The 22,827-nt window shown below is 48.3% G+C and overlaps 22 non-coding genes across 22 annotated transcripts; 12 read left to right on the top strand and 10 right to left on the bottom strand.

Annotated features, from left to right (window-relative positions):
- Window positions 1–616: 616 nt before the first annotated feature.
- trnal-cag (transfer RNA leucine (anticodon CAG)) lies at window positions 617–699 on the top strand. Its single transcript has one exon. It is a non-coding gene; the product is annotated as a tRNA-Leu (tRNA).
- A 1,205-nt stretch (window positions 700–1,904) lies between these two features.
- trnal-caa (transfer RNA leucine (anticodon CAA)) lies at window positions 1,905–1,979 on the bottom strand. The gene has a single exon. It is a non-coding gene; the product is annotated as a tRNA-Leu (tRNA).
- Window positions 1,980–2,075: 96 nt separating this feature from the next.
- trnal-cag (transfer RNA leucine (anticodon CAG)) lies at window positions 2,076–2,158 on the top strand. The gene has a single exon. It is a non-coding gene; the product is annotated as a tRNA-Leu (tRNA).
- A 1,205-nt stretch (window positions 2,159–3,363) lies between these two features.
- trnal-caa (transfer RNA leucine (anticodon CAA)) lies at window positions 3,364–3,438 on the bottom strand. Its single transcript has one exon. It is a non-coding gene; the product is annotated as a tRNA-Leu (tRNA).
- A 96-nt stretch (window positions 3,439–3,534) lies between these two features.
- On the top strand, window positions 3,535–3,617 carry trnal-cag (transfer RNA leucine (anticodon CAG)). Its single transcript has one exon. It is a non-coding gene; the product is annotated as a tRNA-Leu (tRNA).
- Window positions 3,618–4,861: 1,244 nt separating this feature from the next.
- On the top strand, window positions 4,862–4,944 carry trnal-cag (transfer RNA leucine (anticodon CAG)). Its single transcript has one exon. It is a non-coding gene; the product is annotated as a tRNA-Leu (tRNA).
- A 1,205-nt stretch (window positions 4,945–6,149) lies between these two features.
- Window positions 6,150–6,223, bottom strand: trnam-cau (transfer RNA methionine (anticodon CAU)). Its single transcript has one exon. It is a non-coding gene; the product is annotated as a tRNA-Met (tRNA).
- Window positions 6,224–6,319: 96 nt separating this feature from the next.
- trnal-cag (transfer RNA leucine (anticodon CAG)) lies at window positions 6,320–6,402 on the top strand. The gene has a single exon. It is a non-coding gene; the product is annotated as a tRNA-Leu (tRNA).
- A 1,205-nt stretch (window positions 6,403–7,607) lies between these two features.
- Window positions 7,608–7,682, bottom strand: trnal-caa (transfer RNA leucine (anticodon CAA)). Its single transcript has one exon. It is a non-coding gene; the product is annotated as a tRNA-Leu (tRNA).
- A 96-nt stretch (window positions 7,683–7,778) lies between these two features.
- Window positions 7,779–7,861, top strand: trnal-cag (transfer RNA leucine (anticodon CAG)). Its single transcript has one exon. It is a non-coding gene; the product is annotated as a tRNA-Leu (tRNA).
- Window positions 7,862–9,105: 1,244 nt separating this feature from the next.
- trnal-cag (transfer RNA leucine (anticodon CAG)) lies at window positions 9,106–9,188 on the top strand. Its single transcript has one exon. It is a non-coding gene; the product is annotated as a tRNA-Leu (tRNA).
- A 1,206-nt stretch (window positions 9,189–10,394) lies between these two features.
- On the bottom strand, window positions 10,395–10,468 carry trnam-cau (transfer RNA methionine (anticodon CAU)). The gene has a single exon. It is a non-coding gene; the product is annotated as a tRNA-Met (tRNA).
- Window positions 10,469–10,564: 96 nt separating this feature from the next.
- Window positions 10,565–10,647, top strand: trnal-cag (transfer RNA leucine (anticodon CAG)). Its single transcript has one exon. It is a non-coding gene; the product is annotated as a tRNA-Leu (tRNA).
- A 1,205-nt stretch (window positions 10,648–11,852) lies between these two features.
- On the bottom strand, window positions 11,853–11,926 carry trnam-cau (transfer RNA methionine (anticodon CAU)). The gene has a single exon. It is a non-coding gene; the product is annotated as a tRNA-Met (tRNA).
- Window positions 11,927–13,308: 1,382 nt separating this feature from the next.
- Window positions 13,309–13,382, bottom strand: trnam-cau (transfer RNA methionine (anticodon CAU)). The gene has a single exon. It is a non-coding gene; the product is annotated as a tRNA-Met (tRNA).
- A 4,790-nt stretch (window positions 13,383–18,172) lies between these two features.
- trnam-cau (transfer RNA methionine (anticodon CAU)) lies at window positions 18,173–18,246 on the bottom strand. The gene has a single exon. It is a non-coding gene; the product is annotated as a tRNA-Met (tRNA).
- Window positions 18,247–18,342: 96 nt separating this feature from the next.
- On the top strand, window positions 18,343–18,425 carry trnal-cag (transfer RNA leucine (anticodon CAG)). The gene has a single exon. It is a non-coding gene; the product is annotated as a tRNA-Leu (tRNA).
- A 1,205-nt stretch (window positions 18,426–19,630) lies between these two features.
- Window positions 19,631–19,704, bottom strand: trnam-cau (transfer RNA methionine (anticodon CAU)). Its single transcript has one exon. It is a non-coding gene; the product is annotated as a tRNA-Met (tRNA).
- A 96-nt stretch (window positions 19,705–19,800) lies between these two features.
- trnal-cag (transfer RNA leucine (anticodon CAG)) lies at window positions 19,801–19,883 on the top strand. The gene has a single exon. It is a non-coding gene; the product is annotated as a tRNA-Leu (tRNA).
- Window positions 19,884–21,088: 1,205 nt separating this feature from the next.
- Window positions 21,089–21,163, bottom strand: trnal-caa (transfer RNA leucine (anticodon CAA)). Its single transcript has one exon. It is a non-coding gene; the product is annotated as a tRNA-Leu (tRNA).
- Window positions 21,164–21,259: 96 nt separating this feature from the next.
- trnal-cag (transfer RNA leucine (anticodon CAG)) lies at window positions 21,260–21,342 on the top strand. The gene has a single exon. It is a non-coding gene; the product is annotated as a tRNA-Leu (tRNA).
- Window positions 21,343–22,586: 1,244 nt separating this feature from the next.
- On the top strand, window positions 22,587–22,669 carry trnal-cag (transfer RNA leucine (anticodon CAG)). Its single transcript has one exon. It is a non-coding gene; the product is annotated as a tRNA-Leu (tRNA).
- Window positions 22,670–22,827: the final 158 nt, after the last annotated feature.

The raw sequence follows: 22,827 nt of genomic DNA, 5'->3' as shown, positions 1-22,827 counted from the left end.
TCTTCAGGACCGGGCCAGTGCAGCAATATGGCCTTTGAAACTTCACAAAACCTCAGGAGGACGTGGCCACGTGTTACATGAATATGAGAGGGATGCTATTACTGCCTTCGTGTAGCATTAGCCAGCATGAATGCAGAATTTTGACTTCATTGTAAATAAAAGGATTGCACGGGCCTACACGCAATGTCGCTGGATGAGATTCAGGGAATTTACCTGGAACCTCACAGTTTTCCACAAAGCATCATTTCACCTGCCCTGAAGAGGAGCTGTGGCCTTTTGCCCCCAGGAGACACAGGGAAACCCACACGAAAGGGGACAGAGAACCTCACTCTGTCTTTCTGAGCCACGGGTGTCAAACTCAGTCCCCGGAAGGCCGGAGACCTGCAGAGTTTAGATTCAAGCCTGATTGAACACACCTGATCCAACCAATCATGCCCTTCAGGCTCATTTGAAAACTACACGCCTTGTGTTTTTGAGAAGGGTTGGAACAACACTCTACAGGGCTCGGGCCCTAAAGGAATTTAGTTTGATACCCCTGGTCTAAGCTCTCTCAGTTATCAGAAAAAAAGCACCACCCTGCCCCGTGTGAGGCTCGAACTCACGACCATAAGGGTGTGTCAGGATGGCCGAGCGGTCTAAGGCGCTGCGTTCAGGTCGCAGTCTCCCCTGGAGGCGTGGGTTCGAATCCCACTTCTGACAGACCTATCCTTTGGCTGCAGACAGAGACTTCAGTCTTCTGCCACGTTGGGCCAGCAGGGCGTTAACTTTGACAAAACAACGCATTAGGCAGATGCTAGTATTAATTGGGCAGGCGTTGAAGGCAAGGATGAGTTTTTAGACACTTTTTGAAAATGGTTAAAGCCTCCGCTGCTCGAATTGAGATAGGCAAGCAGATCCACCAGCTGGGAACAGTCCAGGAAAAGGTCCTTGAGAGTGATTTTGTGCCTCTTTGGGATGGCACCACGAGGCATCGTTCACTTGCAGAAAGCAAGCATAGTTCTGAACCAGCGACTTTAGGTATGTTGCTGCAGAGCCAGTGGTTATCTTGTAGGCAAACATCAGTACCTTGAATCTGATGCGAAAAGCTATTGGTAGCCAGTGCAAAATTATGAAGAGAGGTGTGACGTGGGCTTTCTTTGGCTCGTTGAAGACCACTCTCGCTGCTGCATCCTGGATCAGTTGCAGAGGCTTGATAGTACGTGCCGGAAGACCCGCCAAGGGAGCGTAACAGTAGTCCGGTCTGGAGAAAACAGAGAGCTTGGACAAGGAGTTGTGTGGCCTGCTCTGATCGGAAGGGTCTAATCTTCCGAACGTTGTACAAGGCAAATCTTCAGGACCGGGCCAGTGCAGCAATATGGCCTTTGAAACTTCACAAAACCTCAGGAGGACGTGGCCACGTGTTACATGAATATGAGAGGGATGCTATTACTGCCTTCGTGTAGCATTAGCCAGCATGAATGCAGAATTTTGACTTCATTGTAAATAAAAGGATTGCACGGGCCTACACGCAATGTCGCTGGATGAGATTCAGGGAATTTACCTGGAACCTCACAGTTTTCCACAAAGCATCATTTCACCTGCCCTGAAGAGGAGCTGTGGCCTTTTGCCCCCAGGAGACACAGGGAAACCCACACGAAAGGGGACAGAGAACCTCACTCTGTCTTTCTGAGCCACGGGTGTCAAACTCAGTCCCCGGAAGGCCGGAGACCTGCAGAGTTTAGATTCAAGCCTGATTGAACACACCTGATCCAACCAATCATGCCCTTCAGGCTCATTTGAAAACTACACGCCTTGTGTTTTTGAGAAGGGTTGGAACAACACTCTACAGGGCTCGGGCCCTAAAGGAATTTAGTTTGATACCCCTGGTCTAAGCTCTCTCAGTTATCAGAAAAAAAGCACCACCCTGCCCCGTGTGAGGCTCGAACTCACGACCATAAGGATTTTGAGACTGACGCGCTGCCTAACTGCGCCAACGAGGCCCGTGGGCTAGAGGGGGCCCGAACAGAGATAAAGTAGCTTCTAGGTCCCTGGTTTCAGGTGTGGCTCGAACAGGGCATCTCTAGCCAGGCAAGGGTGTCAGGATGGCCGAGCGGTCTAAGGCGCTGCGTTCAGGTCGCAGTCTCCCCTGGAGGCGTGGGTTCGAATCCCACTTCTGACAGACCTATCCTTTGGCTGCAGACAGAGACTTCAGTCTTCTGCCACGTTGGGCCAGCAGGGCGTTAACTTTGACAAAACAACGCATTAGGCAGATGCTAGTATTAATTGGGCAGGCGTTGAAGGCAAGGATGAGTTTTTAGACACTTTTTGAAAATGGTTAAAGCCTCCGCTGCTCGAATTGAGATAGGCAAGCAGATCCACCAGCTGGGAACAAACCAGGAAAAGGTCCTTGAGAGTGATTTTGTGCCTCTTTGGGATGGCACCACGAGGCATCGTTCACTTGCAGAAAGCAAGCATAGTTCTGAACCAGCGACTTTAGGTATGTTGCTGCAGAGCCAGTGGTTATCTTGTAGGCAAACATCAGTACCTTGAATCTGATGCGAACAGCTATTGGTAGCCAGTGCAAAATTATGAAGAGAGGTGTGACGTGGGCTTTCTTTGGCTCGTTGAAGACCACTCTCGCTGCTGCATCCTGGATCAGTTGCAGAGGCTTGATAGTACGTGCCGGAAGACCCGCCAAGGGAGCGTAACAGTAGTCCGGTCTGGAGAAAACAGAGAGCTTGGACAAGGAGTTGTGTGGCCTGCTCTGATCGGAAGGGTCTAATCTTCCGAACGTTGTACAAGGCAAATCTTCAGGACCGGGCCAGTGCAGCAATATGGCCTTTGAAACTTCACAAAACCTCAGGAGGACGTGGCCACGTGTTACATGAATATGAGAGGGATGCTATTACTGCCTTCGTGTAGCATTAGCCAGCATGAATGCAGAATTTTGACTTCATTGTAAATAAAAGGATTGCACGGGCCTACACGCAATGTCGCTGGATGAGATTCAGGGAATTTACCTGGAACCTCACAGTTTTCCACAAAGCATCATTTCACCTGCCCTGAAGAGGAGCTGTGGCCTTTTGCCCCCAGGAGACACAGGGAAACCCACACGAAAGGGGACAGAGAACCTCACTCTGTCTTTCTGAGCCACGGGTGTCAAACTCAGTCCCCGGAAGGCCGGAGACCTGCAGAGTTTAGATTCAAGCCTGATTGAACACACCTGATCCAACCAATCATGCCCTTCAGGCTCATTTGAAAACTACACGCCTTGTGTTTTTGAGAAGGGTTGGAACAACACTCTACAGGGCTCGGGCCCTAAAGGAATTTAGTTTGATACCCCTGGTCTAAGCTCTCTCAGTTATCAGAAAAAAAGCACCACCCTGCCCCGTGTGAGGCTCGAACTCACGACCATAAGGATTTTGAGACTGACGCGCTGCCTAACTGCGCCAACGAGGCCCGTGGGCTAGAGGGGGCCCGAACAGAGATAAAGTAGCTTCTAGGTCCCTGGTTTCAGGTGTGGCTCGAACAGGGCATCTCTAGCCAGGCAAGGGTGTCAGGATGGCCGAGCGGTCTAAGGCGCTGCGTTCAGGTCGCAGTCTCCCCTGGAGGCGTGGGTTCGAATCCCACTTCTGACAGACCTATCCTTTGGCTGCAGACAGAGACTTCAGTCTTCTGCCACGTTGGGCCAGCAGGGCGTTAACTTTGACAAAACAACGCATTAGGCAGATGCTAGTATTAATTGGGCAGGCGTTGAAGGCAAGGATGAGTTTTTAGACACTTTTTGAAAATGGTTAAAGCCTCCGCTGCTCGAATTGAGATAGGCAAGCAGATCCACCAGCTGGGAACAAACCAGGAAAAGGTCCTTGAGAGTGATTTTGTGCCTCTTTGGGATGGCACCACGAGGCATCGTTCACTTGCAGAAAGCAAGCATAGTTCTGAACCAGCGACTTTAGGTATGTTGCTGCAGAGCCAGTGGTTATCTTGTAGGCAAACATCAGTACCTTGAATCTGATGCGAACAGCTATTGGTAGCCAGTGCAAAATTATGAAGAGAGGTGTGACGTGGGCTTTCTTTGGCTCGTTGAAGACCACTCTCGCTGCTGCATCCTGGATCAGTTGCAGAGGCTTGATAGTACGTGCCGGAAGACCCGCCAAGGGAGCGTAACAGTAGTCCGGTCTGGAGAAAACAGAGAGCTTGGACAAGGAGTTGTGTGGCCTGCTCTGATCGGAAGGGTCTAATCTTCCGAACGTTGTACAAGGCAAATCTTCAGGACCGGGCCAGTGCAGCAATATGGCCTTTGAAACTTCACAAAACCTCAGGAGGACGTGGCCACGTGTTACATGAATATGAGAGGGATGCTATTACTGCCTTCGTGTAGCATTAGCCAGCATGAATGCAGAATTTTGACTTCATTGTAAATAAAAGGATTGCACGGGCCTACACGCAATGTCGCTGGATGAGATTCAGGGAATTTACCTGGAACCTCACAGTTTTCCACAAAGCATCATTTCACCTGCCCTGAAGAGGAGCTGTGGCCTTTTGCCCCCAGGAGACACAGGGAAACCCACACGAAAGGGGACAGAGAACCTCACTCTGTCTTTCTGAGCCACGGGTGTCAAACTCAGTCCCCGGAAGGCCGGAGACCTGCAGAGTTTAGATTCAAGCCTGATTGAACACACCTGATCCAACCAATCATGCCCTTCAGGCTCATTTGAAAACTACACGCCTTGTGTTTTTGAGAAGGGTTGGAACAACACTCTACAGGGCTCGGGCCCTAAAGGAATTTAGTTTGATACCCCTGGTCTAAGCTCTCTCAGTTATCAGAAAAAAAGCACCACCCTGCCCCGTGTGAGGCTCGAACTCACGACCATAAGGGTGTGTCAGGATGGCCGAGCGGTCTAAGGCGCTGCGTTCAGGTCGCAGTCTCCCCTGGAGGCGTGGGTTCGAATCCCACTTCTGACAGACCTATCCTTTGGCTGCAGACAGAGACTTCAGTCTTCTGCCACGTTGGGCCAGCAGGGCGTTAACTTTGACAAAACAACGCATTAGGCAGATGCTAGTATTAATTGGGCAGGCGTTGAAGGCAAGGATGAGTTTTTAGACACTTTTTGAAAATGGTTAAAGCCTCCGCTGCTCGAATTGAGATAGGCAAGCAGATCCACCAGCTGGGAACAGTCCAGGAAAAGGTCCTTGAGAGTGATTTTGTGCCTCTTTGGGATGGCACCACGAGGCATCGTTCACTTGCAGAAAGCAAGCATAGTTCTGAACCAGCGACTTTAGGTATGTTGCTGCAGAGCCAGTGGTTATCTTGTAGGCAAACATCAGTACCTTGAATCTGATGCGAAAAGCTATTGGTAGCCAGTGCAAAATTATGAAGAGAGGTGTGACGTGGGCTTTCTTTGGCTCGTTGAAGACCACTCTCGCTGCTGCATCCTGGATCAGTTGCAGAGGCTTGATAGTACGTGCCGGAAGACCCGCCAAGGGAGCGTAACAGTAGTCCGGTCTGGAGAAAACAGAGAGCTTGGACAAGGAGTTGTGTGGCCTGCTCTGATCGGAAGGGTCTAATCTTCCGAACGTTGTACAAGGCAAATCTTCAGGACCGGGCCAGTGCAGCAATATGGCCTTTGAAACTTCACAAAACCTCAGGAGGACGTGGCCACGTGTTACATGAATATGAGAGGGATGCTATTACTGCCTTCGTGTAGCATTAGCCAGCATGAATGCAGAATTTTGACTTCATTGTAAATAAAAGGATTGCACGGGCCTACACGCAATGTCGCTGGATGAGATTCAGGGAATTTACCTGGAACCTCACAGTTTTCCACAAAGCATCATTTCACCTGCCCTGAAGAGGAGCTGTGGCCTTTTGCCCCCAGGAGACACAGGGAAACCCACACGAAAGGGGACAGAGAACCTCACTCTGTCTTTCTGAGCCACGGGTGTCAAACTCAGTCCCCGGAAGGCCGGAGACCTGCAGAGTTTAGATTCAAGCCTGATTGAACACACCTGATCCAACCAATCATGCCCTTCAGGCTCATTTGAAAACTACACGCCTTGTGTTTTTGAGAAGGGTTGGAACAACACTCTACAGGGCTCGGGCCCTAAAGGAATTTAGTTTGATACCCCTGGTCTAAGCTCTCTCAGTTATCAGAAAAAAAGCACCACCCTGCCCCGTGTGAGGCTCGAACTCACGACCTTCAGATTATGAGACTGACGCGCTGCCTAACTGCGCCAACGAGGCCCGTGGGCTAGAGGGGGCCCGAACAGAGATAAAGTAGCTTCTAGGTCCCTGGTTTCAGGTGTGGCTCGAACAGGGCATCTCTAGCCAGGCAAGGGTGTCAGGATGGCCGAGCGGTCTAAGGCGCTGCGTTCAGGTCGCAGTCTCCCCTGGAGGCGTGGGTTCGAATCCCACTTCTGACAGACCTATCCTTTGGCTGCAGACAGAGACTTCAGTCTTCTGCCACGTTGGGCCAGCAGGGCGTTAACTTTGACAAAACAACGCATTAGGCAGATGCTAGTATTAATTGGGCAGGCGTTGAAGGCAAGGATGAGTTTTTAGACACTTTTTGAAAATGGTTAAAGCCTCCGCTGCTCGAATTGAGATAGGCAAGCAGATCCACCAGCTGGGAACAGTCCAGGAAAAGGTCCTTGAGAGTGATTTTGTGCCTCTTTGGGATGGCACCACGAGGCATCGTTCACTTGCAGAAAGCAAGCATAGTTCTGAACCAGCGACTTTAGGTATGTTGCTGCAGAGCCAGTGGTTATCTTGTAGGCAAACATCAGTACCTTGAATCTGATGCGAACAGCTATTGGTAGCCAGTGCAAAATTATGAAGAGAGGTGTGACGTGGGCTTTCTTTGGCTCGTTGAAGACCACTCTCGCTGCTGCATCCTGGATCAGTTGCAGAGGCTTGATAGTACGTGCCGGAAGACCCGCCAAGGGAGCGTAACAGTAGTCCGGTCTGGAGAAAACAGAGAGCTTGGACAAGGAGTTGTGTGGCCTGCTCTGATCGGAAGGGTCTAATCTTCCGAACGTTGTACAAGGCAAATCTTCAGGACCGGGCCAGTGCAGCAATATGGCCTTTGAAACTTCACAAAACCTCAGGAGGACGTGGCCACGTGTTACATGAATATGAGAGGGATGCTATTACTGCCTTCGTGTAGCATTAGCCAGCATGAATGCAGAATTTTGACTTCATTGTAAATAAAAGGATTGCACGGGCCTACACGCAATGTCGCTGGATGAGATTCAGGGAATTTACCTGGAACCTCACAGTTTTCCACAAAGCATCATTTCACCTGCCCTGAAGAGGAGCTGTGGCCTTTTGCCCCCAGGAGACACAGGGAAACCCACACGAAAGGGGACAGAGAACCTCACTCTGTCTTTCTGAGCCACGGGTGTCAAACTCAGTCCCCGGAAGGCCGGAGACCTGCAGAGTTTAGATTCAAGCCTGATTGAACACACCTGATCCAACCAATCATGCCCTTCAGGCTCATTTGAAAACTACACGCCTTGTGTTTTTGAGAAGGGTTGGAACAACACTCTACAGGGCTCGGGCCCTAAAGGAATTTAGTTTGATACCCCTGGTCTAAGCTCTCTCAGTTATCAGAAAAAAAGCACCACCCTGCCCCGTGTGAGGCTCGAACTCACGACCATAAGGATTTTGAGACTGACGCGCTGCCTAACTGCGCCAACGAGGCCCGTGGGCTAGAGGGGGCCCGAACAGAGATAAAGTAGCTTCTAGGTCCCTGGTTTCAGGTGTGGCTCGAACAGGGCATCTCTAGCCAGGCAAGGGTGTCAGGATGGCCGAGCGGTCTAAGGCGCTGCGTTCAGGTCGCAGTCTCCCCTGGAGGCGTGGGTTCGAATCCCACTTCTGACAGACCTATCCTTTGGCTGCAGACAGAGACTTCAGTCTTCTGCCACGTTGGGCCAGCAGGGCGTTAACTTTGACAAAACAACGCATTAGGCAGATGCTAGTATTAATTGGGCAGGCGTTGAAGGCAAGGATGAGTTTTTAGACACTTTTTGAAAATGGTTAAAGCCTCCGCTGCTCGAATTGAGATAGGCAAGCAGATCCACCAGCTGGGAACAAACCAGGAAAAGGTCCTTGAGAGTGATTTTGTGCCTCTTTGGGATGGCACCACGAGGCATCGTTCACTTGCAGAAAGCAAGCATAGTTCTGAACCAGCGACTTTAGGTATGTTGCTGCAGAGCCAGTGGTTATCTTGTAGGCAAACATCAGTACCTTGAATCTGATGCGAACAGCTATTGGTAGCCAGTGCAAAATTATGAAGAGAGGTGTGACGTGGGCTTTCTTTGGCTCGTTGAAGACCACTCTCGCTGCTGCATCCTGGATCAGTTGCAGAGGCTTGATAGTACGTGCCGGAAGACCCGCCAAGGGAGCGTAACAGTAGTCCGGTCTGGAGAAAACAGAGAGCTTGGACAAGGAGTTGTGTGGCCTGCTCTGATCGGAAGGGTCTAATCTTCCGAACGTTGTACAAGGCAAATCTTCAGGACCGGGCCAGTGCAGCAATATGGCCTTTGAAACTTCACAAAACCTCAGGAGGACGTGGCCACGTGTTACATGAATATGAGAGGGATGCTATTACTGCCTTCGTGTAGCATTAGCCAGCATGAATGCAGAATTTTGACTTCATTGTAAATAAAAGGATTGCACGGGCCTACACGCAATGTCGCTGGATGAGATTCAGGGAATTTACCTGGAACCTCACAGTTTTCCACAAAGCATCATTTCACCTGCCCTGAAGAGGAGCTGTGGCCTTTTGCCCCCAGGAGACACAGGGAAACCCACACGAAAGGGGACAGAGAACCTCACTCTGTCTTTCTGAGCCACGGGTGTCAAACTCAGTCCCCGGAAGGCCGGAGACCTGCAGAGTTTAGATTCAAGCCTGATTGAACACACCTGATCCAACCAATCATGCCCTTCAGGCTCATTTGAAAACTACACGCCTTGTGTTTTTGAGAAGGGTTGGAACAACACTCTACAGGGCTCGGGCCCTAAAGGAATTTAGTTTGATACCCCTGGTCTAAGCTCTCTCAGTTATCAGAAAAAAAGCACCACCCTGCCCCGTGTGAGGCTCGAACTCACGACCATAAGGGTGTGTCAGGATGGCCGAGCGGTCTAAGGCGCTGCGTTCAGGTCGCAGTCTCCCCTGGAGGCGTGGGTTCGAATCCCACTTCTGACAGACCTATCCTTTGGCTGCAGACAGAGACTTCAGTCTTCTGCCACGTTGGGCCAGCAGGGCGTTAACTTTGACAAAACAACGCATTAGGCAGATGCTAGTATTAATTGGGCAGGCGTTGAAGGCAAGGATGAGTTTTTAGACACTTTTTGAAAATGGTTAAAGCCTCCGCTGCTCGAATTGAGATAGGCAAGCAGATCCACCAGCTGGGAACAGTCCAGGAAAAGGTCCTTGAGAGTGATTTTGTGCCTCTTTGGGATGGCACCACGAGGCATCGTTCACTTGCAGAAAGCAAGCATAGTTCTGAACCAGCGACTTTAGGTATGTTGCTGCAGAGCCAGTGGTTATCTTGTAGGCAAACATCAGTACCTTGAATCTGATGCGAAAAGCTATTGGTAGCCAGTGCAAAATTATGAAGAGAGGTGTGACGTGGGCTTTCTTTGGCTCGTTGAAGACCACTCTCGCTGCTGCATCCTGGATCAGTTGCAGAGGCTTGATAGTACGTGCCGGAAGACCCGCCAAGGGAGCGTAACAGTAGTCCGGTCTGGAGAAAACAGAGAGCTTGGACAAGGAGTTGTGTGGCCTGCTCTGATCGGAAGGGTCTAATCTTCCGAACGTTGTACAAGGCAAATCTTCAGGACCGGGCCAGTGCAGCAATATGGCCTTTGAAACTTCACAAAACCTCAGGAGGACGTGGCCACGTGTTACATGAATATGAGAGGGATGCTATTACTGCCTTCGTGTAGCATTAGCCAGCATGAATGCAGAATTTTGACTTCATTGTAAATAAAAGGATTGCACGGGCCTACACGCAATGTCGCTGGATGAGATTCAGGGAATTTACCTGGAACCTCACAGTTTTCCACAAAGCATCATTTCACCTGCCCTGAAGAGGAGCTGTGGCCTTTTGCCCCCAGGAGACACAGGGAAACCCACACGAAAGGGGACAGAGAACCTCACTCTGTCTTTCTGAGCCACGGGTGTCAAACTCAGTCCCCGGAAGGCCGGAGACCTGCAGAGTTTAGATTCAAGCCTGATTGAACACACCTGATCCAACCAATCATGCCCTTCAGGCTCATTTGAAAACTACACGCCTTGTGTTTTTGAGAAGGGTTGGAACAACACTCTACAGGGCTCGGGCCCTAAAGGAATTTAGTTTGATACCCCTGGTCTAAGCTCTCTCAGTTATCAGAAAAAAAACCACCACCCTGCCCCGTGTGAGGCTCGAACTCACGACCTTCAGATTATGAGACTGACGCGCTGCCTAACTGCGCCAACGAGGCCCGTGGGCTAGAGGGGGCCCGAACAGAGATAAAGTAGCTTCTAGGTCCCTGGTTTCAGGTGTGGCTCGAACAGGGCATCTCTAGCCAGGCAAGGGTGTCAGGATGGCCGAGCGGTCTAAGGCGCTGCGTTCAGGTCGCAGTCTCCCCTGGAGGCGTGGGTTCGAATCCCACTTCTGACAGACCTATCCTTTGGCTGCAGACAGAGACTTCAGTCTTCTGCCACGTTGGGCCAGCAGGGCGTTAACTTTGACAAAACAACGCATTAGGCAGATGCTAGTATTAATTGGGCAGGCGTTGAAGGCAAGGATGAGTTTTTAGACACTTTTTGAAAATGGTTAAAGCCTCCGCTGCTCGAATTGAGATAGGCAAGCAGATCCACCAGCTGGGAACAGTCCAGGAAAAGGTCCTTGAGAGTGATTTTGTGCCTCTTTGGGATGGCACCACGAGGCATCGTTCACTTGCAGAAAGCAAGCATAGTTCTGAACCAGCGACTTTAGGTATGTTGCTGCAGAGCCAGTGGTTATCTTGTAGGCAAACATCAGTACCTTGAATCTGATGCGAACAGCTATTGGTAGCCAGTGCAAAATTATGAAGAGAGGTGTGACGTGGGCTTTCTTTGGCTCGTTGAAGACCACTCTCGCTGCTGCATCCTGGATCAGTTGCAGAGGCTTGATAGTACGTGCCGGAAGACCCGCCAAGGGAGCGTAACAGTAGTCCGGTCTGGAGAAAACAGAGAGCTTGGACAAGGAGTTGTGTGGCCTGCTCTGATCGGAAGGGTCTAATCTTCCGAACGTTGTACAAGGCAAATCTTCAGGACCGGGCCAGTGCAGCAATATGGCCTTTGAAACTTCACAAAACCTCAGGAGGACGTGGCCACGTGTTACATGAATATGAGAGGGATGCTATTACTGCCTTCGTGTAGCATTAGCCAGCATGAATGCAGAATTTTGACTTCATTGTAAATAAAAGGATTGCACGGGCCTACACGCAATGTCGCTGGATGAGATTCAGGGAATTTACCTGGAACCTCACAGTTTTCCACAAAGCATCATTTCACCTGCCCTGAAGAGGAGCTGTGGCCTTTTGCCCCCAGGAGACACAGGGAAACCCACACGAAAGGGGACAGAGAACCTCACTCTGTCTTTCTGAGCCACGGGTGTCAAACTCAGTCCCCGGAAGGCCGGAGACCTGCAGAGTTTAGATTCAAGCCTGATTGAACACACCTGATCCAACCAATCATGCCCTTCAGGCTCATTTGAAAACTACACGCCTTGTGTTTTTGAGAAGGGTTGGAACAACACTCTACAGGGCTCGGGCCCTAAAGGAATTTAGTTTGATACCCCTGGTCTAAGCTCTCTCAGTTATCAGAAAAAAAGCACCACCCTGCCCCGTGTGAGGCTCGAACTCACGACCTTCAGATTATGAGACTGACGCGCTGCCTAACTGCGCCAACGAGGCCCGTGGGCTAGAGGGGGCCCGAACAGAGATAAAGTAGCTTCTAGGTCCCTGGTTTCAGGTGTGGCTCGAACAGGGCATCTCTAGCCAGGCAAGGGTGTCAGGATGGCCGAGCGGTCTAAGGTCAGGTTCAGGTCGCAGTCTCCCCTGGAGGCGTGGGTTCGAATCCCACTTCTGACAGACCTATCCTTTGGCTGCAGACAGAGACTTCAGTCTTCTGCCACGTTGGGCCAGCAGGGCGTTAACTTTGACAAAACAACGCATTAGGCAGATGCTAGTATTAATTGGGCAGGCGTTGAAGGCAAGGATGAGTTTTTAGACACTTTTTGAAAATGGTTAAAGCCTCCGCTGCTCGAATTGAGATAGGCAAGCAGATCCACCAGCTGGGAACAGTCCAGGAAAAGGTCCTTGAGAGTGATTTTGTGCCTCTTTGGGATGGCACCACGAGGCATCGTTTACTTGCAGAAAGCAAGCATAGTTCTGAACCAGCGACTTTAGGTATGTTGCTGCAGAGCCAGTGGTTATCTTGTAGGCAAACATCAGTACCTTGAATCTGATGCGAACAGCTATTGGTAGCCAGTGCAAAATTATGAAGAGAGGTGTGACGTGGGCTTTCTTTGGCTCGTTGAAGACCACTCTCGCTGCTGCATCCTGGATCAGTTGCAGAGGCTTGATAGTACGTGCCGGAAGACCCGCCAAGGGAGCGTAACAGTAGTCCGGTCTGGAGAAAACAGAGAGCTTGGACAAGGAGTTGTGTGGCCTGCTCTGATCGGAAGGGTCTAATCTTCCGAACGTTGTACAAGGCAAATCTTCAGGACCGGGCCAGTGCAGCAATATGGCCTTTGAAACTTCACAAAACCTCAGGAGGACGTGGCCACGTGTTACATGAATATGAGAGGGATGCCATTACTGCCTTCGTGTAGCATTAGCCAGCATGAATGCAGAATTTTGACTTCATTGTAAATAAAAGGATTGCACGGGCCTACACGCAATGTCGCTGGATGAGATTCAGGGAATTTACCTGGAACCTCACAGTTTTCCACAAAGCATCATTTCACCTGCCCTGAAGAGGAGCTGTGGCCTTTTGCCCCCAGGAGACACAGGGAAACCCACACGAAAGGGGACAGAGAACCTCACTCTGTCTTTCTGAGCCACGGGTGTCAAACTCAGTCCCCGGAAGGCCGGAGACCTGCAGAGTTTAGATTCAAGCCTGATTGAACACACCTGATCCAACCAATCATGCCCTTCAGGCTCATTTGAAAACTACACGCCTTGTGTTTTTGAGAAGGGTTGGAACAACACTCTACAGGGCTCGGGCCCTAAAGGAATTTAGTTTGATACCCCTGGTCTAAGCTCTCTCAGTTATCAGAAAAAAAGCACCACCCTGCCCCGTGTGAGGCTCGAACTCACGACCTTCAGATTATGAGACTGACACGCTGCCTAACTGCGCCAACGAGGCCCGTGGGCTAGAGGGGGCCCGAACAGAGATAAAGTAGCTTCTAGGTCCCTGGTTTCAGGTGTGGCTCGAACAGGGCATCTCTAGCCAGGCAAGGGTGTCAGGATGGCCGAGCGGTCTAAGGCGCTGCGCTCAAGCTGGGGAACAATAGTCCGTCAAAGACGGGGAAGAAGGGAAGAAAAGAGGGAAGGAAGAAAAAGAGAAGGGGAAGAAGAGAAAGAAAAAATGAAGAAAAGAAAGGGTCAAATTTGACGTTCAAAGACGGATCTTCCTTAGCATGCGCGCAGTGATACATCTTCCGGTTTCTTCTTGCGGTAAATTCGCGCATTTATATTACACTGTTTTCTATTGCAGGTGCTCCCCTCGACCCGGGTTCGAATCCAGCTAAAGACAACTTTTTGTTTTATTGTTAATTGCTTTAAATAAATGAAGTTTCAAGGTTAATTAAATGTATATATGTGCTTGTTTGATATTTTTTTCATTACATTTTAATACACCAATGGAAATGTGTTTTGTTATTATTAGTTATTTAGTAGTTGTTGTATTATTTTTTATTCTGATTAAGCATGTTATTGTGTGTAGTTGTATTCATATTTATTTTAAGCATGTTATTAGTTGTGATTTTATTGATATTAAATCAAAAAATTTTTTTAAGGTTACATTCATTCAAGACACCTTTAAATCTGTCATTTTTAATTAAAACAGGATGCAAAAATAGTCATTATTATGCTTAAAAATGTCTGTGACAAATGACAAAGTGCAAATTATCTTTTTATAGGAATACGTTCTATTGTTGCAGTGTACTGATGAAATGTTTACTAAAGTACAAATAAAAAAGCAATCATTCTCTTTTTTTTTTTACAATTATGCCAACATAACAGTAATGAATATTAAACAAATTAAATTTATATAAGTTTTCAAAAAAAAAAAAAAAAATTAAAAGGAAAATAAATGTAGAAATCAAAACACATTTCTCAATTTGCTTTTTTTATTTATTTTACAATTATGCTAACAGAACAGTAATGAATATTAAATGAAGTTTTCAAACAATAAATTAAAAAGGTAAAAGTAAAAGTTAAATAGGATTAAAAAATCAAGTTAAATAAAATAATGTTAGACACAAATATTAACAATAGTGAACTATATTTAAACAACTATATACACACAACAATAAATAAAAATATACAGTGTATACATTATTTGGGAGAAGGTTCTCCGCATTTACTCTAACCACTTTTCTTTTGTAATGTTCTCAGTCTGTGGACAGTATATACACCTTGCCCCTGTACTGGCTATGTCCCGTTGCACTGGTTTTGAATTGTCCACACTTCCTGCAAGTGTTTGCCTTGTAGGGTCTCTTGGGCATGGTTTGTGGAGCTGGTTGAGAATTGGTGCTCTGCACAATAGGCTGTAACAGTGGCATCCTATGGACCGCTGACAGTCTCTGAACCATTTGCAGACCCTGGAACACTGGCACACCCTGAAACATCGACAAAAATATGGTTTTCTGGTATAAAAAAAAAATTGAACAAGTTTAATAATTTGTACAGAATGGAACGTGAAAAGTGTCTTCATAGAATACTTTATGGATTATGCCATTACTTACAGAGACAGTACTGCTTGGTATAGAGGCACAAGACACTGCTGCGCTGGGTAGGTCTTCAACCTGAGAAGGTCTCCTGACCACACTAAGATTTGGCTTTGCTGCAGCAATGTGAGAGCCAGTAAATCTTGGTTTGGTAAATCAAAAATGTGAGAAGACAGAATATGTTATAATAGCAAGAATTACGAAGAATTAATTAATATTACTATTTTAAGTAAATGCAGGTTTTTAAAAACATTTCTTTCTGAATAGAAGTGTCATCCATATTTATTAGCAGTATTGACTCCTGAAATTACTACAAAGTATTTGCATGATGGAATAATTGTTAATATGTGTACAGTTAATAATAGCCAGCGTCTATGTGGTATGTTACCTGAGATTGAGAAAGAAAGATAATGTAGCTTTAACACATGAGAAGTATTGAGAGAGATGCCATGAGGGACATGAGTCTAGTCTCAAGAGAGAAAGCAGACAGGTTACATTCTACATTTATCCTTGACCATGTGACTTAAACCAAATCTGAGATATTCAAACTGACCATTCAGCAGACAACAGGTGCCCCCACTGTACAAGAGGGGTGACAATTAGTAGGTCTCAGCCAGCATCTCATAGCATTCTTGCTTTTTCTTTTTTTCTTCATCTTACGTTCTGAACTTTCTTGAATTTTAATTGAGCACATTCTTAAGTGGTATTATTAAAAAAGTTAAATAGTAATTCTTACCATTGAAAATTGTGTTGCAACTCTTGCTTCCACAGGTGCAGTAGGCTGGGGCTGGGGCAGGGGCATGGGATGAGGCTGGGGGTCAGGCTCACTCTGCTCCATGGCCTTCTTTGCTGTTTCAGCAGCATGAGGTTCTTCCACCACCCTTTGTGCTGGTCCAGTAGAGGCTTAAGACGACAAAAAAAAAAAAAAAAAAAAAAAAAAAAAAAACCCTTAATACATAATTCAGAAAGAAACCTTTTCAGTAAATATACTAATGATACTAATAAAAAACATGCATTTCAGCACACCTCCAAGCAAGGTTGTTTGGCCACGAGACAGCATCTGACATTTCTCTATCTGTAAGCATTATAACAAATATAATGCACAATACAAGTGAGTCCCTTAAGAGAGCATAAAATACTTCATTAAATTCATATATATATTTATTCATTCATTCATTCATTCATTTCTAGGACACAAGTCACATTTATTTTATATATAATGTTACAACTGGTATCTCTATTTAGAGGAGAAAGATACAAGACAGGAACATTTCTTAAAATACCTGCAACATTACATAAATGTCTATAAACAATTATTACACACTCTGGTTTGCACTGTTGAAAGCCATAACATAACACAACCATCACATTACATCGTTCAAATGAATGGGACCAGGTAAATGTTTGTTCTGAAGCCTGATGTGTTGTTCTCTTATGCAAATACACTAAACCAAGATACTAATAATGTTCGATTACGATTATTTTTTATTTTTATACATCTATAATGCAAAGGTAACAAACACTCACCCATTGATAAATCTCTTACCACTTTTTATGTCGAACTACGCGACAATGACCCTTGTCATAGGTCACAAACTTGAGTAATTAACCTTTTTTACCTCTGACACGCCCCCTGAGGAAGATGTCATTCTTTCGTACACCTTCGGCACGGTTCGGCAACTTGATTGACACCTGACTAGAAGCGCTGACCCCTCCACCTTGCGGTGAGACGCGGAAACGTGCCGTCGAAATCCCCCTGCTCTCTGATTGGTCAAATGTCACGAATGTCAAGATAATGTTATAAATTGCGCTTTTTGATTGGCTGGAAATGTTAAGGCGCTTCGACGCGATTGGTCCAAATGTCATAGCGCTTCGATGCGATTGGCTGCGCAGTTCGACATTGCTCAACATTTCTGAAATTATGTCGGACTATCCTTCGTCAGCTAGCGCTCAGGTCGCAGTCTCCCCTGGAGGCGTGGGTTCGAATCCCACTTCTGACAGACCTATCCTTTGGCTGCAGACAGAGACTTCAGTCTTCTGCCACGTTGGGCCAGCAGGGCGTTAACTTTGACAAAACAACGCATTAGGCAGATGCTAGTATTAATTGGGCAGGCGTTGAAGGCAAGGATGAGTTTTTAGACACTTTTTGAAAATGGTTAAAGCCTCCGCTGCTCGAATTGAGATAGGCAAGCAGATCCACCAGCTGGGAACAGTCCAGGAAAAGGTCCTTGAGAGTGATTTTGTGCCTCTTTGGGATGGCACCACGAGGCATCGTTCACTTGCAGAAAGCAAGCATAGTTCTGAACCAGCGACTTTAGGTATGTTGCTGCAGAGCCAGTGGTTATCTTGTAGGCAAACATCAGTACCTTGAATCTGATGCGAACAGCTATTGGTAGCCAGTGCAAAATTATGAAGAGAGGTGTGACGAGGGCTTTCTTTGGCTCGTTGAAGACCACTCTCGCTGCTGCATCCTGGATCAGTTGCAGAGGCTTGATAGTACGTGCCGGAAGACCCGCCAAGGGAGCGTAACAGTAGTCCGGTCTGGAGAAAACAGAGAGCTTGGACAAGGAGTTGTGTGGCCTGCTCTGATCGGAAGGGTCTAATCTTCCGAACGTTGTACAAGGCAAATCTTCAGGACCGGGCCAGTGCAGCAATATGGCCTTTGAAACTTCACAAAACCTCAGGAGGACGTGGCCACGTGTTACATGAATATGAGAGGGATGCCATTACTGCCTTCGTGTAGCATTAGCCAGCATGAATGCAGAATTTTGACTTCATTGTAAATAAAAGGATTGCACGGGCCTACACGCAATGTCGCTGGATGAGATTCAGGGAATTTACCTGGAACCTCACAGTTTTCCACAAAGCATCATTTCACCTGCCCTGAAGAGGAGCTGTGGCCTTTTGCCCCCAGGAGACACAGGGAAACCCACACGAAAGGGGACAGAGAACCTCACTCTGTCTTTCTGAGCCACGGGTGTCAAACTCAGTCCCCGGAAGGCCGGAGACCTGCAGAGTTTAGATTCAAGCCTGATTGAACACACCTGATCCAACCAATCATGCCCTTCAGGCTCATTTGAAAACTACACGCCTTGTGTTTTTGAGAAGGCTTGGAACAACACTCTACAGGGCTCGGGCCCTAAAGGAATTTAGTTTGATACCCCTGGTCTAAGCTCTCTCAGTTATCAGAAAAAAAGCACCACCCTGCCCCGTGTGAGGCTCGAACTCACGACCTTCAGATTATGAGACTGACGCGCTGCCTAACTGCGCCAACGAGGCCCGTGGGCTAGAGGGGGCCCGAACAGAGATAAAGTAGCTTCTAGGTCCCTGGTTTCAGGTGTGGATCGAACAGGGCATCTCTAGCCAGGCAAGGGTGTCAGGATGGCCGAGCGGTCTAAGGCGCTGCGTTCAGGTCGCAGTCTCCCCTGGAGGCGTGGGTTCGAATCCCACTTCTGACAGACCTATCCTTTGGCTGCAGACAGAGACTTCAGTCTTCTGCCACGTTGGGCCAGCAGGGCGTTAACTTTGACAAAACAACGCATTAGGCAGATGCTAGTATTAATTGGGCAGGCGTTGAAGGCAAGGATGAGTTTTTAGACACTTTTTGAAAATGGTTAAAGCCTCCGCTGCTCGAATTGAGATAGGCAAGCAGATCCACCAGCTGGGAACAGTCCAGGAAAAGGTCCTTGAGAGTGATTTTGTGCCTCTTTGGGATGGCACCACGAGGCATCGTTCACTTGCAGAAAGCAAGCATAGTTCTGAACCAGCGACTTTAGGTATGTTGCTGCAGAGCCAGTGGTTATCTTGTAGGCAAACATCAGTACCTTGAATCTGATGCGAACAGCTATTGGTAGCCAGTGCAAAATTATGAAGAGAGGTGTGACGTGGGCTTTCTTTGGCTCGTTGAAGACCACTCTCGCTGCTGCATCCTGGATCAGTTGCAGAGGCTTGATAGTACGTGCCGGAAGACCTGCCAAGGGAGCGTAACAGTAGTCCGGTCTGGAGAAAACAGAGAGCTTGGACAAGGAGTTGTGTGGCCTGCTCTGATCGGAAGGGTCTAATCTTCCGAACGTTGTACAAGGCAAATCTTCAGGACCGGGCCAGTGCAGCAATATGGCCTTTGAAACTTCACAAAACCTCAGGAGGACGTGGCCACGTGTTACATGAATATGAGAGGGATGCCATTACTGCCTTCGTGTAGCATTAGCCAGCATGAATGCAGAATTTTGACTTCATTGTAAATAAAAGGATTGCACGGGCCTACACGCAATGTCGCTGGATGAGATTCAGGGAATTTACCTGGAACCTCACAGTTTTCCACAAAGCATCATTTCACCTGCCCTGAAGAGGAGCTGTGGCCTTTTGCCCCCAGGAGACACAGGGAAACCCACACGAAAGGGGACAGAGAACCTCACTCTGTCTTTCTGAGCCACGGGTGTCAAACTCAGTCCCCGGAAGGCCGGAGACCTGCAGAGTTTAGATTCAAGCCTGATTGAACACACCTGATCCAACCAATCATGCCCTTCAGGCTCATTTGAAAACTACACGCCTTGTGTTTTTGAGAAGGGTTGGAACAACACTCTACAGGGCTCGGGCCCTAAAGGAATTTAGTTTGATACCCCTGGTCTAAGCTCTCTCAGTTATCAGAAAAAAAGCACCACCCTGCCCCGTGTGAGGCTCGAACTCACGACCTTCAGATTATGAGACTGACGCGCTGCCTAACTGCGCCAACGAGGCCCGTGGGCTAGAGGGGGCCCGAACAGAGATAAAGTAGCTTCTAGGTCCCTGGTTTCAGGTGTGGCTCGAACAGGGCATCTCTAGCCAGGCAAGGGTGTCAGGATGGCCGAGCGGTCTAAGGCGCTGCGTTCAGGTCGCAGTCTCCCCTGGAGGCGTGGGTTCGAATCCCACTTCTGACAGACCTATCCTTTGGCTGCAGACAGAGACTTCAGTCTTCTGCCACGTTGGGCCAGCAGGGCGTTAACTTTGACAAAACAACGCATTAGGCAGATGCTAGTATTAATTGGGCAGGCGTTGAAGGCAAGGATGAGTTTTTAGACACTTTTTGAAAATGGTTAAAGCCTCCGCTGCTCGAATTGAGATAGGCAAGCAGATCCACCAGCTGGGAACAGTCCAGGAAAAGGTCCTTGAGAGTGATTTTGTGCCTCTTTGGGATGGCACCACGAGGCATCGTTCACTTGCAGAAAGCAAGCATAGTTCTGAACCAGCGACTTTAGGTATGTTGCTGCAGAGCCAGTGGTTATCTTGTAGGCAAACATCAGTACCTTGAATCTGATGCGAACAGCTATTGGTAGCCAGTGCAAAATTATGAAGAGAGGTGTGACGTGGGCTTTCTTTGGCTCGTTGAAGACCACTCTCGCTGCTGCATCCTGGATCAGTTGCAGAGGCTTGATAGTACGTGCCGGAAGACCCGCCAAGGGAGCGTAACAGTAGTCCGGTCTGGAGAAAACAGAGAGCTTGGACAAGGAGTTGTGTGGCCTGCTCTGATCGGAAGGGTCTAATCTTCCGAACGTTGTACAAGGCAAATCTTCAGGACCGGGCCAGTGCAGCAATATGGCCTTTGAAACTTCACAAAACCTCAGGAGGACGTGGCCACGTGTTACATGAATATGAGAGGGATGCTATTACTGCCTTCGTGTAGCATTAGCCAGCATGAATGCAGAATTTTGACTTCATTGTAAATAAAAGGATTGCACGGGCCTACACGCAATGTCGCTGGATGAGATTCAGGGAATTTACCTGGAACCTCACAGTTTTCCACAAAGCATCATTTCACCTGCCCTGAAGAGGAGCTGTGGCCTTTTGCCCCCAGGAGACACAGGGAAACCCACACGAAAGGGGACAGAGAACCTCACTCTGTCTTTCTGAGCCACGGGTGTCAAACTCAGTCCCCGGAAGGCCGGAGACCTGCAGAGTTTAGATTCAAGCCTGATTGAACACACCTGATCCAACCAATCATGCCCTTCAGGCTCATTTGAAAACTACACGCCTTGTGTTTTTGAGAAGGGTTGGAACAACACTCTACAGGGCTCGGGCCCTAAAGGAATTTAGTTTGATACCCCTGGTCTAAGCTCTCTCAGTTATCAGAAAAAAAGCACCACCCTGCCCCGTGTGAGGCTCGAACTCACGACCATAAGGATTTTGAGACTGACGCGCTGCCTAACTGCGCCAACGAGGCCCGTGGGCTAGAGGGGGCCCGAACAGAGATAAAGTAGCTTCTAGGTCCCTGGTTTCAGGTGTGGCTCGAACAGGGCATCTCTAGCCAGGCAAGGGTGTCAGGATGGCCGAGCGGTCTAAGGCGCTGCGTTCAGGTCGCAGTCTCCCCTGGAGGCGTGGGTTCGAATCCCACTTCTGACAGACCTATCCTTTGGCTGCAGACAGAGACTTCAGTCTTCTGCCACGTTGGGCCAGCAGGGCGTTAACTTTGACAAAACAACGCATTAGGCAGATGCTAGTATTAATTGGGCAGGCGTTGAAGGCAAGGATGAGTTTTTAGACACTTTTTGAAAATGGTTAAAGCCTCCGCTGCTCGAATTGAGATAGGCAAGCAGATCCACCAGCTGGGAACAAACCAGGAAAAGGTCCTTGAGAGTGATTTTGTGCCTCTTTGGGATGGCACCACGAGGCATCGTTCACTTGCAGAAAGCAAGCATAGTTCTGAACCAGCGACTTTAGGTATGTTGCTGCAGAGCCAGTGGTTATCTTGTAGGCAAACATCAGTACCTTGAATCTGATGCGAACAGCTATTGGTAGCCAGTGCAAAATTATGAAGAGAGGTGTGACGTGGGCTTTCTTTGGCTCGTTGAAGACCACTCTCGCTGCTGCATCCTGGATCAGTTGCAGAGGCTTGATTGTACGTGCCGGAAGACCCGCCAAGGGAGCGTAACAGTAGTCCGGTCTGGAGAAAACAGAGAGCTTGGACAAGGAGTTGTGTGGCCTGCTCTGATCGGAAGGGTCTAATCTTCCGAACGTTGTACAAGGCAAATCTTCAGGACCGGGCCAGTGCAGCAATATGGCCTTTGAAACTTCACAAAACCTCAGGAGGACGTGGCCACGTGTTACATGAATATGAGAGGGATGCTATTACTGCCTTCGTGTAGCATTAGCCAGCATGAATGCAGAATTTTGACTTCATTGTAAATAAAAGGATTGCACGGGCCTACACGCAATGTCGCTGGATGAGATTCAGGGAATTTACCTGGAACCTCACAGTTTTCCACAAAGCATCATTTCACCTGCCCTGAAGAGGAGCTGTGGCCTTTTGCCCCCAGGAGACACAGGGAAACCCACACGAAAGGGGACAGAGAACCTCACTCTGTCTTTCTGAGCCACGGGTGTCAAACTCAGTCCCCGGAAGGCCGGAGACCTGCAGAGTTTAGATTCAAGCCTGATTGAACACACCTGATCCAACCAATCATGCCCTTCAGGCTCATTTGAAAACTACACGCCTTGTGTTTTTGAGAAGGGTTGGAACAACACTCTACAGGGCTCGGGCCCTAAAGGAATTTAGTTTGATACCCCTGGTCTAAGCTCTCTCAGTTATCAGAAAAAAAGCACCACCCTGCCCCGTGTGAGGCTCGAACTCACGACCATAAGGCTGTGTCAGGATGGCCGAGCGGTCTAAGGCGCTGCGTTCAGGTCGCAGTCTCCCCTGGAGGCGTGGGTTCGAATCCCACTTCTGACAGACCTATCCTTTGGCTGCAGACAGAGACTTCAGTCTTCTGCCACGTTGGGCCAGCAGGGCGTTAACTTTGACAAAACAACGCATTAGGCAGATGCTAGTATTAATTGGGCAGGCGTTGAAGGCAAGGATGAGTTTTTAGACACTTTTTGAAAATGGTT

Source organism: Carassius gibelio, chromosome B20 (genome assembly GCF_023724105.1).
Source record: "Carassius gibelio isolate Cgi1373 ecotype wild population from Czech Republic chromosome B20, carGib1.2-hapl.c, whole genome shotgun sequence".
In the NCBI taxonomy this organism is placed as follows: domain Eukaryota; kingdom Metazoa; phylum Chordata; class Actinopteri; order Cypriniformes; family Cyprinidae; genus Carassius; species Carassius gibelio.
Note: the sequence above shows the minus strand (reverse complement) of the source record. Positions and strands in the feature narration are given on the sequence as shown.